At 37.6% G+C, this 15,347-nt stretch overlaps 1 protein-coding gene across 6 annotated transcripts in view; it reads left to right on the top strand.

The window, feature by feature from the left end:
- The window catches only part of PPP2R5E (protein phosphatase 2 regulatory subunit B'epsilon), a 71,968-nt gene that overhangs the window by 26,359 nt on the left and 30,262 nt on the right, over nucleotides 1-15,347 (top strand). Inside the window, exon 1 of one of the 6 annotated variants that reach the window (XM_031049291.2) lies at nucleotides 1,301-1,411. The exons of the other annotated variants lie outside the window; for them this stretch is intronic. The gene's annotated coding sequence lies outside the window, so the exon portion shown is untranslated. Of the gene's footprint in view, nucleotides 1-1,300; nucleotides 1,412-15,347 lie in introns of those variants that run through there. 6 annotated transcript variants of the gene reach the window in all.

The raw sequence follows: 15,347 nt of genomic DNA, 5'->3' as shown, positions 1-15,347 counted from the left end.
TTTTTTAAATGGCTGTTTCTTAATGATCCGCAGCTGAAGGCCCTCCCTGTTCTCTTGGCAGTGTATGCCGTCTTCATGGGGTGGAACAGGATCCTTTTTTCGTCCTAGGAAATAGTATTAATCCTGCCAGTATTTAACTGAATCCAGGACTACCAGTGTGTGGAAAAGCTCTGCTTTTAGTTTTTACAGATGATGTTCAGGACATCTTATAGTTGCATTCATGTTGTCAAAAGCGCATGTTGTGTTTGTCTGTGGTAACCTCAGAATTTCTAAAAGGGATTCATTATATTAGTATTAAATGACTGCACTCTTCATTAGTGAAAATGAGCCAAGTTCTCTTAATAAATAGTAATTTTCTCATTTACGTTCTATATTTCTGAGGTAATGGCTTTTAAATACGTAGCATTTAAATTTGCCATTCTAGTCAAATAATAAAGTATTACCATCACTGTAAAGTAATTTAGAATGAATTTAGATAATTTAGTTATTTACTTTTCCCAGTGTTTTCCTGGCAAAAGCTGCCTAACTAGTATGTCTCATGATCCATTTTTCCTGTTTGTATCAATTTGGTTGATAACTATGCAGAAGCAGAATAGTTAGGAGGAAATTCCAAGATGCTCCAACTTAGCTTTTCATTAGCAAAGTGATTAAGAAGCAAGCAGGGCTTGCTGAGTTGTCTGAAACATTTTGTAGCTGTAAAGCCAGCTGTTTTCTGTTAAGTATGTAAGAAAGAAGTCTGTGTGGAAAAAAACCTGTTTCAGAATAGGTTGCTTATGTGTGTGCATTGTCATCACTTGTTTCACTCATTAAAAATCTAACTATACATGTGTTTTCTGTCAGTTTTTTTGAGTAGATACTTGCAAGTTTACAGGTAATATGTGGGGGGAAAAAAAAGACTGATGAGTAGGTCAAGTACACTTGATCTCTAGTACTGCAGTTAATCTCATGTGTTTTGTAGTGCTTTCTTACAGGATTTAGAACTTTAAATGCATAAACTCCTGTGCGGGAAGGTCATTACTTAAAAGTGTGTGAGTGAACTTGAAATAGAATCTTGGAGGCTGAATTCTGGTTAATTTGTGTTACACTTTGGGCTTTATCTTGCATGGGAACAAATTCACTGGAAGCTTCCTCATTTGAATTAATGCAAGTCTGAGACATACAGATTGCTCAGTGCCGCAGCTCAGAAAGAGTTACTCAACTAGGTTACTTCTCCAGTTGTGACTAAGGGGCCAATTAGCAGCATCCGGAGTGAGACGGCAGCTCCTAGGTAAAAATAGATGGCATTTGGAGAAGCTGGGGGCTGTTTTGGAGAAGGTCTTCAGCTGCAGACTGAGAGAAGCAAGACAAAGAGGCAAGCTTCAGAAAGGAGTATTACAGACATGATTGTGAGAAACTCCACACACAGGCAAAGGTAGGATTAGCCCAGAGAAATGTCATGAAGCGATACCAAATTGGACCCAAAAACTGAAGGGCCTCTGCTGCTGAACAGAGTGCCTGAGCTGGATTCTTCACTCCCTTCTGACAAGACAGATAATGCTAGTATTGATATTAAAATGAAACAAGCTGTAATATCTTCTGAAAATGACAGGAACCAGAGGAGTGGGTGTACAGCTTTCTCAGTTGTTAGGTCTTATGTTAGGGATTGATACTTCAATGCCTCAGTCAGAGAAAGGAGTAAGGCTGAGAAGTGCTGCTTCAGTAGGTTTGCTTGAAGGCAATTAGTTAACTATTGCCGGAGTCTCCTAGACCAAACAATTAATATTCCAGGTACAGGGCAGAGAACTTGATGGCATGGGATTATATTTTGCTTTCTAGTCTTTACTTTTATAACTTCATCCTGTGATGAGAGTTTTGATTTTCCTTGTCTGTCATTTCTGTAAGATACTGAAGCCACAGGATTAGTGTGGTTTAAAACTCTTGTTCCTTACTCACCTAATTTGACTGCACATTAGACACTGGATTGGGGAGAGGCCATCTGTACATGTGCCTGCTGATATAGCCTGAATGTAAAGTAAAGAGAATGTAGAATGCCGTTTGCATTCTCTTTATAAACTTCAGTTCAGTGGTGGTAATCGCTTATTTTTGTTTTAAATGGCATGCTTTCCTTGTCATTTTATAGTGTATTAGTGAATTTGGTATATCTTGTGGGGGGAGGAGGAAAAAAAGAAGGATGCACCTGAAGTCCTAGCTTTAAGTGCACAAAGTATGTGTGCAAGTTATGGACTATTGCTAGTAGTCTAATTGTGAGATTAACAATTCCTAAAATGTATGAGCAAGCTAGAGAGTGTAGGAGCTTGTGTATTCATATGATCAGGTAAAAAGCATGTTTGCTGTACTATACATGCTTTCCTGATCAGTGATCTGTACCTGCAAAGACTCTGTAAAAATGCCTTTTAGAAGTTATGCTAATTCACCAATAATGTATTTGGATCATCTCACTTATGAAGAGGAGCTTTCAGATTCTACTTGTGTATGTATAAACCTGCAAAATACACACTTTTCCTGCTGAGTTTTTATCCATTAATTTTTCATGGAATGCAAAACTGCCGAGATTGCTGTTTTTTTTTTTGATTAGTAAGCAATGAGCTTTCTGCCAATTAGAGCAGAGGTGTAATTGCAGTTCTAAAGAACCAACGTAACACTCCCATTGACTTCAGTTTGGCTAGGATGCCAACTGAAGATGAAGTCTGTGACCACAGCATAGCTGAGGATAAATAAGCTGTTGGTAATCAGCTTATCATCTTCAAAAGAGAAGCACCTTTAGTGATGAGTAGTTTGGAAGAGATAAGAGAGGGTAGCAGTGTTATTTCGTAACTAGGGAAGATATGTTTTAATTGTATTTAATGCCTAAACTGTTATGTCTGGTTGATATTTGTAACAGTTTGAACTAAAAACTTTTTGCCAAGTGACTTTGCTAAGCACAGCAGAGCCATACCTGTGGTTATATTAGTTGTGGGACATAACCTTGTAGTCGCTGTATTTTTCAGTTTTCTCAAACTTGTTTATGAATCTTAAGAACATAATACAAAACTCTTTATTTGTAATGGGTCAAATATATATTTTGAAGGTGATACACTGGTGTAGACCTTTAGTCGTATTTCAGAGGAGCTAAGTATCTAGAGAAATTCACTTCAGTTGCCAAGGCCCAGTGATAGATTTGTCTGTCCAGTAGCAGGTGGCATTTGTGAGGCACAAAACCGCTATGACTGATGTGTATGCATGCAGGTAAATATATTCTCCCAAAAGAAAACTGCATTTTTAAAATTCAGTGATTTTGGAAGAGGTCACAGTAAAGAAAACATCCATGCATGTTATGGTAATGCAAGGCTATGATAAGGGTAGTTCTTTAGAAAATTGCAGATATTCAGAAAGGAGGTCTTTGCTCTCTAGAACCTTGCATTAGGGAGATATAATGTCTACCCTGTTTAGGATTCCAGCAGCAAAAGTAAAGTTGCTATTTAAAAGGTAGAAAAGTGGCCTAAATACTCTATGTCAGTTAAGTTTCTAAGTTTTAGCAATAATACCCAGTTTAGGTATAACAAAACAGTGGACTCGAAAGGTGAATAATAATTACTAGTAAGTGAGTCTCTCATTTACATGCCTTTAAACTGAGCTGAGCCATTCTGTGATAGAGATCCTGATTTTTAAAGGAACAGCTGGTATTTTTATGTAGACGTATGTAAAGATACTACAAGTAACATAAAATATCCAGCATAACACACATTTAAAGTGAAAAGATATAGGGGAAAATTATATAAAGTCATATTTTCCTCTTTCTGTTGGTGAATTGTTCCAGATCCTGAATAATCTGAAGATCAAGAGGCTGCTGTAGATGTGTTCTAGAATGGGGATACGTTTCTGAGCACTGGGGAATCTGAGACTATCTACAGTAACTACAAAAGCAAAATAAAATAGATTATTTTCTGTCATTTAGACAGATCTACTGGGCTTGGCCATGAGAAGGGTGTTCCCTTAGCAAAGAGCTTGACTAATTTGAGTTGTTGTCATAAGGCACTGCATGACATAGTCCGAGCCTTACAAATAACCATATCACAGGGCAGCTGAGCAAGCCAAAGCATTGGAAGGCCTTATGCAAGGAACATATCTTGAAGGAGGGAATGATGTGGTAACCTCCTTGACAAAGAAACTGTGTGGTTTGCTTGTGGGTGCAAAGTCCTCGCATAGCATCCTTTGAGTAATGCTTTCTAGTTTCAAAGTTGTCAAAGAGATGTTATTCCAGTGTGACCAGGATATACCTTCAGGTTTTCCTGTGTTTTCTCGTGGCTCAGCCAGTATGTAGTGGGGGTTAGGTTCTTGTGCTCAGGAAATGCAGATGAGCAGCGAGTGCTGTGACTCGGATTCCTGAGGGACATGTCGCTGCAGATGCATCATGCCCTGCAACCCCAGCTTGACTTTGGTATACATTTGAATCCAGCTTGAGGTGTTGATTCTGATCTCAGAGGATCTTAGTGGGCTGAAACTAGTATTTAGAAGACTGAATGAATAATGAAAGCCAAACCAAATAATTTTGTCCTTCTGTTGTGCCTGAGTTTCTGCAGTGAAGAGGAAACGTGTGTAAGAAGTTGAGCTTTCAAGGGGGTCCATTTTAGGACTTTAGATTGAATTCCCAGCTTGTTTCCACGTCTTCCATTATAACTTTGGGGTATGTTTATTAAATCCTGTCTTTTTCTTTCACAAACATAGCATCTTACACGTGTGCAGTTCTATAAAATCATAAAATTCTTAATCCATTGCAAACATTGCTCCTTCTATGGAAAGAATGAGAGAGCAAACTAATGACAGTTGGACTGCATAGTGCATTACTGGAAAATGCTTGGAGACTATTGTGGTAAATTAGCATAGAGTAGAATATGTTCTTGACTAAATTTATACTACCAAATGAGAAAGGAATGGAAGTTATGTTTTCAGGGTTCAATTAAACTCTTCTCAATGTATAAATATGTATATTCTCAATGTATAAATATATTTTTATCTATATTTTTATATGTATGTATATTTTTTAAGTTAATAAATGTAAATATTTTTAAATATAAGCCTGAGCTCCTAGTGGGTTGTGTTTGTAGAATAGCTTTCACTTAATTACTTCTTCCACTGGGGAATGCAGTACTCCTGTGACTTCTGGGATAGAATAGTGGATCAGTAACAAGCAGAGTAGCAATCCTGGCACTGGTTCTGACCCCTTTTTGATGAGAGTTATGTTTTGGGTTTCCTGTGTTCTTGGTTCAGGGTTGTTTTTTTCTTTGAAGAGTCTAAGTGTTTCTGCATAAATTTCATAGAGCAACTCTGTAGTTTGAGCAAAATGAATACTGCATATTTTTATTTGGGGGTTGGAACTAGATGATCTTAAGGTCCTTTCCAGCCCTAACAGTTCTGTGATTTGGAAGGTTGGCAGTTTCAGAGCAAGGTGTAATTTTTTGAGGCTCAGAAAACCCGCCTACAAATACTTTTCAGATAGAATCAGGTTTTTTTGTTTGTAATACAGCGTGATGTTAAAATTCAGAGATCTTTAAGTTTGTGGAGATTTTGATTCTTAGGCTAAGGATTTTGTTACACAGCTCTAGGAAATGATGAACTGGGTCTTAGTGTTGTCTCCCAGGAAGCATGTACATATACATAATTAATCATTATTTTGTTATGTACCTATTGCACCAAACAAATTCCGGTGCAAATTGTGAGCTGCCATGTGACCCCAGTTAGAATAGAAAGTAACTGTAAGACTTCTGTGACGCATTTGTGTTCTTACACATAATGATTGTTATAGTGCAAAAGCTTCCTGTGTCACGCAGAAAAAAAAAAAGGGTGATAAGAATCTTAGGGAAAGGAAGACAATCCTCTTCGGGTCCTTCTGTCTGCCTGTTCAGCAGGCCATCATGAGGGTTTTTTTTGCAGAAGTGTTTCTTAATAGCCTGGAATTTGTAAACCTTATTCTGGGTTTTAGATTTCTTGCCATCCAAGGAACCTGGAATCATATTCTGGTTTGGGTTGGAAGGGACCTTAAAGATCATCTAGTTCCATGGGCAGGGACACCTTTCACTAGACCAGGTTGTTCAAAGCCCCGTCCAACCTGGCCTTGGAGCACTGTCGGGGATGGGGCAGACACAGCTTCTCTGGGCAGCATGTGCCAGTGCCTTATCACCCTCTAGGGAAGAACTTCTGCCTAAGATTTAATCTGAATCTCCCCTCTGTCATTTTAAAGCCATTTTCCTTGTTAGAAGTACCTTTCCAGCTTTCTTGTAGCCCCCATTTAGGTACTGGAAGCTGCTGTAAGGTCTCCCCAGAGCCTTCTCTTCTCCAGGTTGAACAACCCCAGCTCTCAGCCTGCCTCCATATGAGAGGTGCACCAGACCTCTTATCATCTTTGTGGCCTTTTCTGGACTTGCTGCAACATGCCCACATCCTTCTTATGTTGGGGGCCCCAGAGTTGAGCACAGTACTCCAGCTGGGCTCTCACAAGGCCAGAGTAGAGGGTAATAATGAGGTGTTTGTTATAAATTGCTAATCTTGTAATTTTGTGATATTTGCCATTAATTACATTAAAAAAAGAAACTGCAAACCAAAAAATCCACATGATGTAGCCAGGGAAAGTTGAAGCTGAAGTGTAATCCATCATTCTCCCTAAAATTAACAGAAACAAACTATAAGATAAAAGTGATATAAGCACAGCATAACAAAGTTGAAGTAATGAGCCGAGGCTTGTGTCTCTATTGACATTTGGAATTCCAGTGCTCTACTAAGAACTTAGGAACAGATGGAAGATGGAAGGGTCCTAGAGACTAGCAAGGCAGTTAAAAATACACTTAAAACCAACCTGAACGACTGTTGGTGATTTTAAAGGAAAGGAAGATAGCAATAGGTGACCCAGCAGAGCACTGAGTTGCTATTGTGTAGCTCTGCTCTATGCTGTAATTTGAGAAATCACTTTGAAAACTGAGATGGCTCTGTTTACCTTGCATTCCTGTCTCTGGTCTTCTCCTTTATGGTAGAGGAGCTGAGCAACTGGGTAAGTTCAGCTTGGTTTAGATTTACATTTGCTCTAATAGCTTTTGCTATTGTAATGTCTACAGGGAAACCTGATTTCAGTTCTGATGTACAGGTCCTCCTTCAGCAACTGAAAGGAACCAGTTGAAGGTTCAGCACTGAAAGCATCACCAGCTAGAATTGAGCAAAGGTATAAGAAGTAATACTAACTGTGGAGTCTCAGAAAACCCAACTACAAAGATTTTTCATGTAGAATTAGTTTTTCGTTTGTAATGGAGCATTAGACTAGAGATGCTATAACATAGCTCTGGGAGCTGGTGAACTGGGTTTTAGTGCTGTCTCCCAGTATAGCTAAGCATGGTAAAATAAACAGCACAGTATGCTAAATTTACAGGTCAGTGCCTAAAAATTCCCAAGAAAACACTAACCGACAAACAAAAAACCAAAACAACCACAAATCCTCTAAGTGTAGGTATGCTTATGCTTATACAAATGTGGAAAGATGACAAACAAGGGTTTTGTAATTTGGTTGGTTTGGGGTTTTTTATTATTTATTTATTGATTGTTTGATTTGTTTTGTTCATTTTAAGAACATATGAAGTTAATCTCGTTTTCTTTTTTCCCCTCCCCCTTGGAGAAGATTTTGAAAAGTAACAGTTATGTCTTTCATATCTAATGGTAGAAGACTGGGCATAAGGCTAGGCAGAAGTTGTATGGCAGGTCAGTATTCTCAAGTGGCAGGACAAACATGGGCAGCAGCTCTCTCTAGTGACTGTTAAGCAAACCTAGTGACTTCAACTCTTCTGAGTAAAGATTAGCTTGTACTTAAAAAGTGCAATTCAGTAATAACCTACTTACCTACCATAAACTTTCTGAGCCAGTATAAAAATCCTTGAGTCAGTCCAGGAAAATTGGCCACAATAGCTCTTGGTATTTCAGCAAAGTATTTTTGTCTTATTTTGGGATTTTATGCCATGTATTCAGTTTTGGAAATTGAAATGACATTTCTGTGTATTTTTGCCTGCCTTTTTGCTTCCCTTAAAAGCAAAAATTGCTAATAATTGTTTTTGAAATAATAGTAAAAATTTGGGAGAGAGGGAGCAGAGAGAAAGCAACCTACAAGACCTGTGATCAGCCTGGGGCTACGAAATAAGTGTTCATTTGATGTCTAGGCACACTTACCATAAATAATGTAATGGGATATATTAAAGATGTCACAAGAGTATCAGAACCTCCAAGTATGTAGATGTTTAATCAAATCTAGCCCCAACCACTAACTCATTCTTGTTTGCTTAAACACTTTGAGTTCATGTTTTTTTTTCCTTTAAAAATATTCTACTGCTTTCTTTGTGTTACTATTCTCTGAACAATTTTTTCCTCTCTTTTACAGGCTTTCTGCTCATGCTCTACTTCATCCTTTTTCCTTCTTCATCTTTTAATACTTTATGTTGCTTTGCCTTCTTCGGCTTCCCATTCTGTCCCCTTGTCATAATACTCAAAGGTGCTTTGCTGTTCTTCCACCTCTTTTGGTCCATTCATCTACTTGCTTTTGCCCCATCAGTTTTTCACTAAAATTGGTGTAATCTCAGTCCTTTTCCCTACCTTCTCGGTTATTTTCTTTGACCTGCATAATTTTGGCTTGAACATACTTGTAGGTAGAATGGGTAGAATTTGTCTTGTGCTACTCCATTAGGCTAGACTCTTCCCATTCATTGAAGAACTTGTGAGGAGGGATTGAGAAATGTTGTCAGCTTACCTGTGGAAGAAAGCATTGCTGCTTGACTATGAGAAGATATGATTACTACTAAGTGGTTATTATTAGTACTAGTGTGACAGACACTGTATACTGCCAAAACTATTTTTGTGGGACCTTGAGCAACAATTGGTGTACCCAGATATCCTGATAATCTTGTCTTCCAGTAGCTGCTCATGAATTCAAGTATATTTACTTGATTGCTTATTATTATCTTAGGTGTTTTATACGGCTCTGCTTCATAATGGGTTCTTCATGTTGAGTTAGTGATGAGTAAGAGGACCCAAACCTAGTGCTCCCTGGAAGCTCTCTGCTCACTTGTGAGTGACACATCATTGGTACTAATTTGTAGTAATACAGTCTTTTTGCAACAAGTATCGATGTAATAGTACTTTGCTACGGCTCATCAGTAGCTTGGACAACCAAGCTTGTGATCTTTGTTCACTTCCAGTTTGAAAGATATTCACAGCGCACACACCACTGGTGTAGACAGTAGTGGGATGAACAAGTGTTGGTCACAGATTGATAAAGCCTAGCTTAAAAGAGTCTTTTCACTGAAAGCTTTGCTGCTGTGGCTTTGGATTGAGCCATATGGGTGAAAGTGAGGAGGCTTAAACTGTTGCCTGCACTTTGGCTGCTGTGGAAGTAGGAAAAAAGTATAATTGAAGCTTAACAAAATTTAAAAATACGTGGTTTAAAAGCACTTTATTGAAATTATTTTTTTAAATTTTTTATTTGGTTTTAACTTTTGGTCTTGTGAGGAGGCAGTAGCACTTCATCCATGCATTCTGTTAAGGTGCTGAAGCTTGTCAGATTTTATATACATGATTAAAGGTAGAATTTTTATTAATATATTTAAAAGTATATCTACACTATAAAATTTGGCAGTGTATATGTCTAATAAGGAGTATCCCCTGTTGCTTTTAATGCTGCTCCATGCACTCAAGGCACTCAGATCAAATGCTAGATCAGTGCTTTCAGACTACTCATCCTAGTAAATGATGTTTATTGAAAACCTCTGTGAAATGATTGGGGAGCATTTGCAAGCAGCACAGGGATTTGTAGTATCTAGGATCCTTGTGAAACTACCCAGGAGTCTCCCACTTGGCGAGAACTTTATTTGGTTTGATCAGAAGAAATTTATGATCAGGGAACTAATTCTCAATTTTGTGATTGGTTATCTGGAGAGACACTGTTTATTAGGAAAACTGGTGGTGTATGTCCTGTGTTGCACTTCTAATAGTTCATTTTGAATGTGCTGGAAACATTATGTTCATGTTGTGTTTATTGTTTTGTGCATGTTCACTCATAGAAGTCAGCTTGAGTTTGTCCCACTATATTTATTGCTGAGTGAATGATGTTGGTAGTGGCTAGACTATGTATTTTGAACACAGTGCTTAAGTACTGCCCTGCCTGTATAATTATTAAGTAGAGAGAATGGTTTGAGAAAACAGCTTTGAAAAAAAAACCCACATAAATGAGTGATTACTGACTTCACAAAGCATTCATAATATTGACAACCAGTCAGGAAAATGACATGAATGTAATCAGGATAGGATTACTTTTCTCAACAAGAATGTGTAAGAAACAGAGGGCAGACATTTGTACTTCTTGGCATCTTCAGACTAATATTCTACTGTAAAAAGTGGCTTATAGCAATGTGGCTTGTTATGTACTCAGGTATATGTATGACAGGACCTTGAGTCAGTGAAAGCTTTGAGCTGGGTGTCGCTATACCTGTTGAAGACAACTTCTCAAAGCAGACAAAAAGGCTTTCAAATTCAAATTTGCAAGTTTTATTTGAATAAAAACTAGAAATTTAGCTTCTTACCAAATGGAATCTTCATAGTGATCTGTGAGGGGACAGATTTATGCACAGCTGCCTGCTTTGTTCAGGTAGGCTCTTGCTTCAATAGTTGGTTGTGTTTAAATTGGTGGCTTGGCAAGTGGCAGCAAAGTGGGAGGAGATGGGTTTTTTTAGGGCTTTTTTGTCACAAGGAAATTTTAGTGAACTAGAAAGATGATAGTCCTAGGTTTATTTAATAACTGGAGATACGGAAACTGAAGAAAAGTTGGGGAATTATTTTGCCATTAAGTTGATAGGAAAAGAATATAGGAAAGAATCCCAGTGGGCAGAGGCAATTGAATATAGAGTTCTCAGATGCTGGGAAATTGTAAGGAAATTCTTAAAATTAATGTGAGTAAAAAAGTATTAATCTCACTGTCCTGCATTCTGGACATACTTTGGGTTTAGTGTGTGTGCTCTTATTTTTCATGCTTAATGTGATGCTTGCTTTTATTGTCAAACAAGAAGGTGGTGCTAGTTCCTTACGCAAATGTCACCTTCAAGCTGATTAATAACAGTAACTTAAATACTGGAAGCAATAGTTAATTCTGAGGATATTTTGGTTTTAGTTATTAGTTAGTGTTTGATAGTATGTATGTGGGTGCAGGGTAGCATTTGTGAGCATATCCTAATTTTGATTAATATTTTATATGTGATCTGCATTATTTGACCTGTTTTCTTCTAACTCAAGGCCCTATTATCTCTTGTGTGTGCAAACCTGGGACTTTTTCTTATAGTTGCTATGCTGGTTTTAAGCAGCTCAATCCCTTCCCCCATCTTGAGTTCCTAGCATTATACCTTTCATTGAAGAACTACAGGCTGAAGCAGATCAGGGAACTGATCCAGGTGTTTAGTTTCTCTCCTTTCTTGGCTTTTAACTGCCACTGATAGGAGAACCATAGCTTAGTTCTCTATATGCAGTTTTGCTGGTCTAATGCATAGTTTTAATTCTTTATGATCCAAAATTGTTTGCTTGTAAACAGCATCAATTAAAATATAAATGTAGTCTAAACATGAATGTTTTTTTATGTATGGAGGAGATTTGCAGGAGTAGTACGGTATCAAAGCCAGTTTCTTTCGAATCTTTGAATACGCAGTGTATTCCAAAAGCTCCGTATAGGTTTTAGTGGCTAAAAAGAAAACTGACAAGCCTGAAAATTAACTTGTAGCAAAGACCTTCTAAAAATGAGGAGAGTTCTCACAGTCATCCAGATGGAAGTTTTTCTTTAAATCTTTATTTTCTTTAAATCTCTATTTTCTTTAAATATTTTCTTTAAATCTTTATTTTAATAAATATATACTCTCCTGTGCATTTGACATAAATCACACACACCACTTAATTGTGTCATTTCAGTTTAACTTTTTAGATTATTAAGGTATTACAGGTATTTACATAGATTTATCAGAGCAGTTGCTGAGTTTTCAGTTCTTTCATCTAAAAGTAGATACAATATAATATTGCAGGTTATCAAATTTTGGGCCCTAAATGTTTGGCTGGACCTTAGTGCAAGAGTAAAGTGTTGCAGAATTCATTGAAAGCTCTGAGTATGCTTCTGCTGAGAAGAAAATTATGTGCTGTTTTTCATCAGCAAACTGTGAATATCTCTAAGAAAATTATGTGCTGTTTTTCATCAGCAAACTGTGAATATCTCTATGACATTTCATTACAAGTCATTGCATTAAGGAGCTCAGCTCTAGGTCTGTACCCCAAGCACCAGTGTGCTTCCTGCTCCAAATAGCAAGAGGATGGCTAGGGAAGTCCACTCTTAGTGATCTTTTGGTAAGGTCTGTACATCTGTGAAACACATACACAAAAAAACAAGCCCTCTTTCCCCCTCCCACCCACCCCACCCCCCAAACAAACAAACAAGAAAACACAAAAACATCCCAGACCCAAGCCAACTAATAGCATGGTCTCTGTGAGAATGTTGGGAACATGGAATACTGCTTTTACTGATTTCTGTTGCCCTTATGCTGTGCACATTAGGACCCCTTGAAATTTACACTCATATGCTTTTGCTGTTTCCAAGTAGAAAAACGAAGGCATGTGGTGGCACTCTGAATCCCCAGGAACAACGAAAAGTATTGCATGGCATTCCTTGCAGTTGTGTTTTTCACTGTAAATGGCAGCTTGCTTAATAAAGAAAAGCAGATCTGACCAGAACAATTGATTTGTGGGGTTTTATTTCTTAGAGCTTTGGAGGTTTTTTCTTTTTGTTGGTTGGTTGTGGGGTTTTATGATTGGGTTTATTTTTCTGGTTTACCACTGTAGTTCACATGGCAGCAATGAATTTCATATACTGCTCTAGAGTGGTTTTTCTTTAGAAGAACTTAATTATATTTTTCATTCTGTTCCCACACCTCCAGACGCTTAACTTGAGGAAAAATGAAAACAAACTTTTATTAGTTATTTTAATGCTTTAGTCATTTTTAAATTTTTATTTAATACCAACCCTACCTTAAAATGAGTGTTGTCTTTGAGTCATACGAGTTTGGTTGTAACTTGTGCTACTGTGTCTTAATGGAGTCCCGTTTGATTTCAACCTGTTTTTCGTTTTGACCAAAGTGAATGTGTGAAAGCCATGTAGAACAATGCAACTAAAATAATGTTCATGTAACATCATAGATTTTATTGATACCATTTACATGTTGTCAAGTTCTATGGTGGATTATAGATTGTATAGGAAAGAGTGGAAGCTAGAATTAAAAATAATACTCTTGAAAAGTAACTAATTGCAGTTTTATCTCTCTCTTTTTTCCCCCTCTTGTTCTTTTTTCAGCTTATACTTACAGCCCAGCTTTGGAAAGAAATTAACTGATTAACTGTTGCCTGCATGCTAATAACAGTGAATTCTGAAGTCTGCTCTGCTTTCTTGTATTATTTGAAGGCAGGTAGTCAAGAAAGCAGTCACAAGTACTTTGCTTCCCCAGGCCCTTTATCTCCTGTGACGCTGTAACATTAGAAGGGACTGCTCACAGAAGTGGTCGGTTTTTGTAATGGGTGAAGGCTAATGAGTTTCCCTGACTCTGGCTTATTTTAGGTTTCCCCACTGCCTGCTGTGAGGCATTCGAACCTGTGCAAGAGAAGCTGGCCAGTGGAATAGCTTTAGGGTGACCTGGTTTTGGGGACTTCATTTTTCCAGAGGTGTTTGAGGAAGATTCTTTTCTTGCATGGCTGCTGTTGTTGGGGTTCTGTAGGACTGTTTGCATCTTCTGTGCCACAGATGTCCCACCATTCCTTTGGGAACATGGGGTGAACAATTCTGATCATATTAAGTGTGGTGTCATAACTATAAAGCTTCCCTCCTCCCCCTTAATTTCCCTTGGACACAGCTGTTGCAGAGCTTACCCAAGACTAATGAATAAGAGATTTGTGTGTACTGCCTGATACCATCAATTAAACTTTACCCAGATCGTAGTTGTTTTTTGTGGGATGCAGTTTGCACAACCTATTGAATCCTGTCACTACTGTAGTACTATAAGCAGAAAAAGGTTGAATAAACTGTTGTACTTCATCATGTCAGGTCAGAAAGCATGTAGCATCGTTATTTACACTGCAGTCCGTATTTATTCTTTTCAGTGTTTAAGCAATGCAGAGAGTTGATGTGAAGTGCCTTGGTGTCCTTGCATCTCTATCAGTACTTTTTTGGGAACTATATACTGTGACCTTGTAGTATTTCATAGGTCTCTTGAACTTCAAACTAGTAACTGTTTTGTACGTTTTAATTAAAACAGATTCATGGTACTTTGTGCTTAAAACTACTCTACAGTTACTAACAGTTTTCAGTGTTTGACATGTATTCCTTAACTAGACATACTCTTGTGTCAGCCATAAGAAGTTCTGTCTTAGACTGGCTTTTTATGAGTATGTACAAGTTTTAGGAAATGAACATCAATTCTTTACTATTAAAATTTTCTAGTTGAAATCAGCAAAAGTTTTCATTTACATGTTGTGCCTTGGAAGGTAATTTGCTGGATTCTGGTGCTGATAGAGCATTTTTGCCTTTAGAAAGTTGACCAAAGGAAGTGAAGTGCCCTCTAGTTTGAGGGCATACTTTCAGAGTAGAAATTCGTATTTAATTTCTGCAACTTTCTGCTCCTGTTAGCCTCTGGTGTACACGAATGTTGGATGAACTAAGCTTTCTGTGTGCTCTTTTGATGTACTTCGTAAACTAACAAACAGTGAGGAAGTTTACGTTCCTTTTCCTATTTTATTAAGTCTTTTATTTGCTGAGAATTAAGAAAACAGAGCAAAAGGAGTAAGTAGTACATTCTGTTAGTTTCCTGGTCAAGCACATATCATAATTTTCTGTGAAAATGTTCCTATTGATGTATGTTACGTCTTCATAGTATAGCAAATAGTCCTGACGGTGTTTCAGTAAAATTGATTTTGCTATGGAAAGTGTCAACATTGGGGTAATGATTGAATCTGAAAACTTGTTTGCAGAATTATAGTCTTGCTGTGTATTCATATACGTATTTATGTGTATTCATATAGGGTGTTTAGAAATACAAATTAATCAAGCTTGATCTGTTTGACAGTTCTTTCATCCTTCTTCAGCGTGTATGTTATTGATGGTGAATGTCAGCCTTCAGTGAAAACAGTGGTATATCACAGAATTATGTCTTGAATGCTGTTGCGTGTGCATTTGCTGCTTCAGGCTGTGCTTTATTGGTGAACTTTATTTTCTTAATAGCAGGTGATGATTAAATTACTTTTACAGCATGTTGTTCGAGATCTGAAACACA

This window comes from Melopsittacus undulatus, chromosome 4 (genome assembly GCF_012275295.1).
Source record: "Melopsittacus undulatus isolate bMelUnd1 chromosome 4, bMelUnd1.mat.Z, whole genome shotgun sequence".
In the NCBI taxonomy this organism is placed as follows: domain Eukaryota; kingdom Metazoa; phylum Chordata; class Aves; order Psittaciformes; family Psittaculidae; genus Melopsittacus; species Melopsittacus undulatus.
Note: the sequence above shows the minus strand (reverse complement) of the source record. Positions and strands in the feature narration are given on the sequence as shown.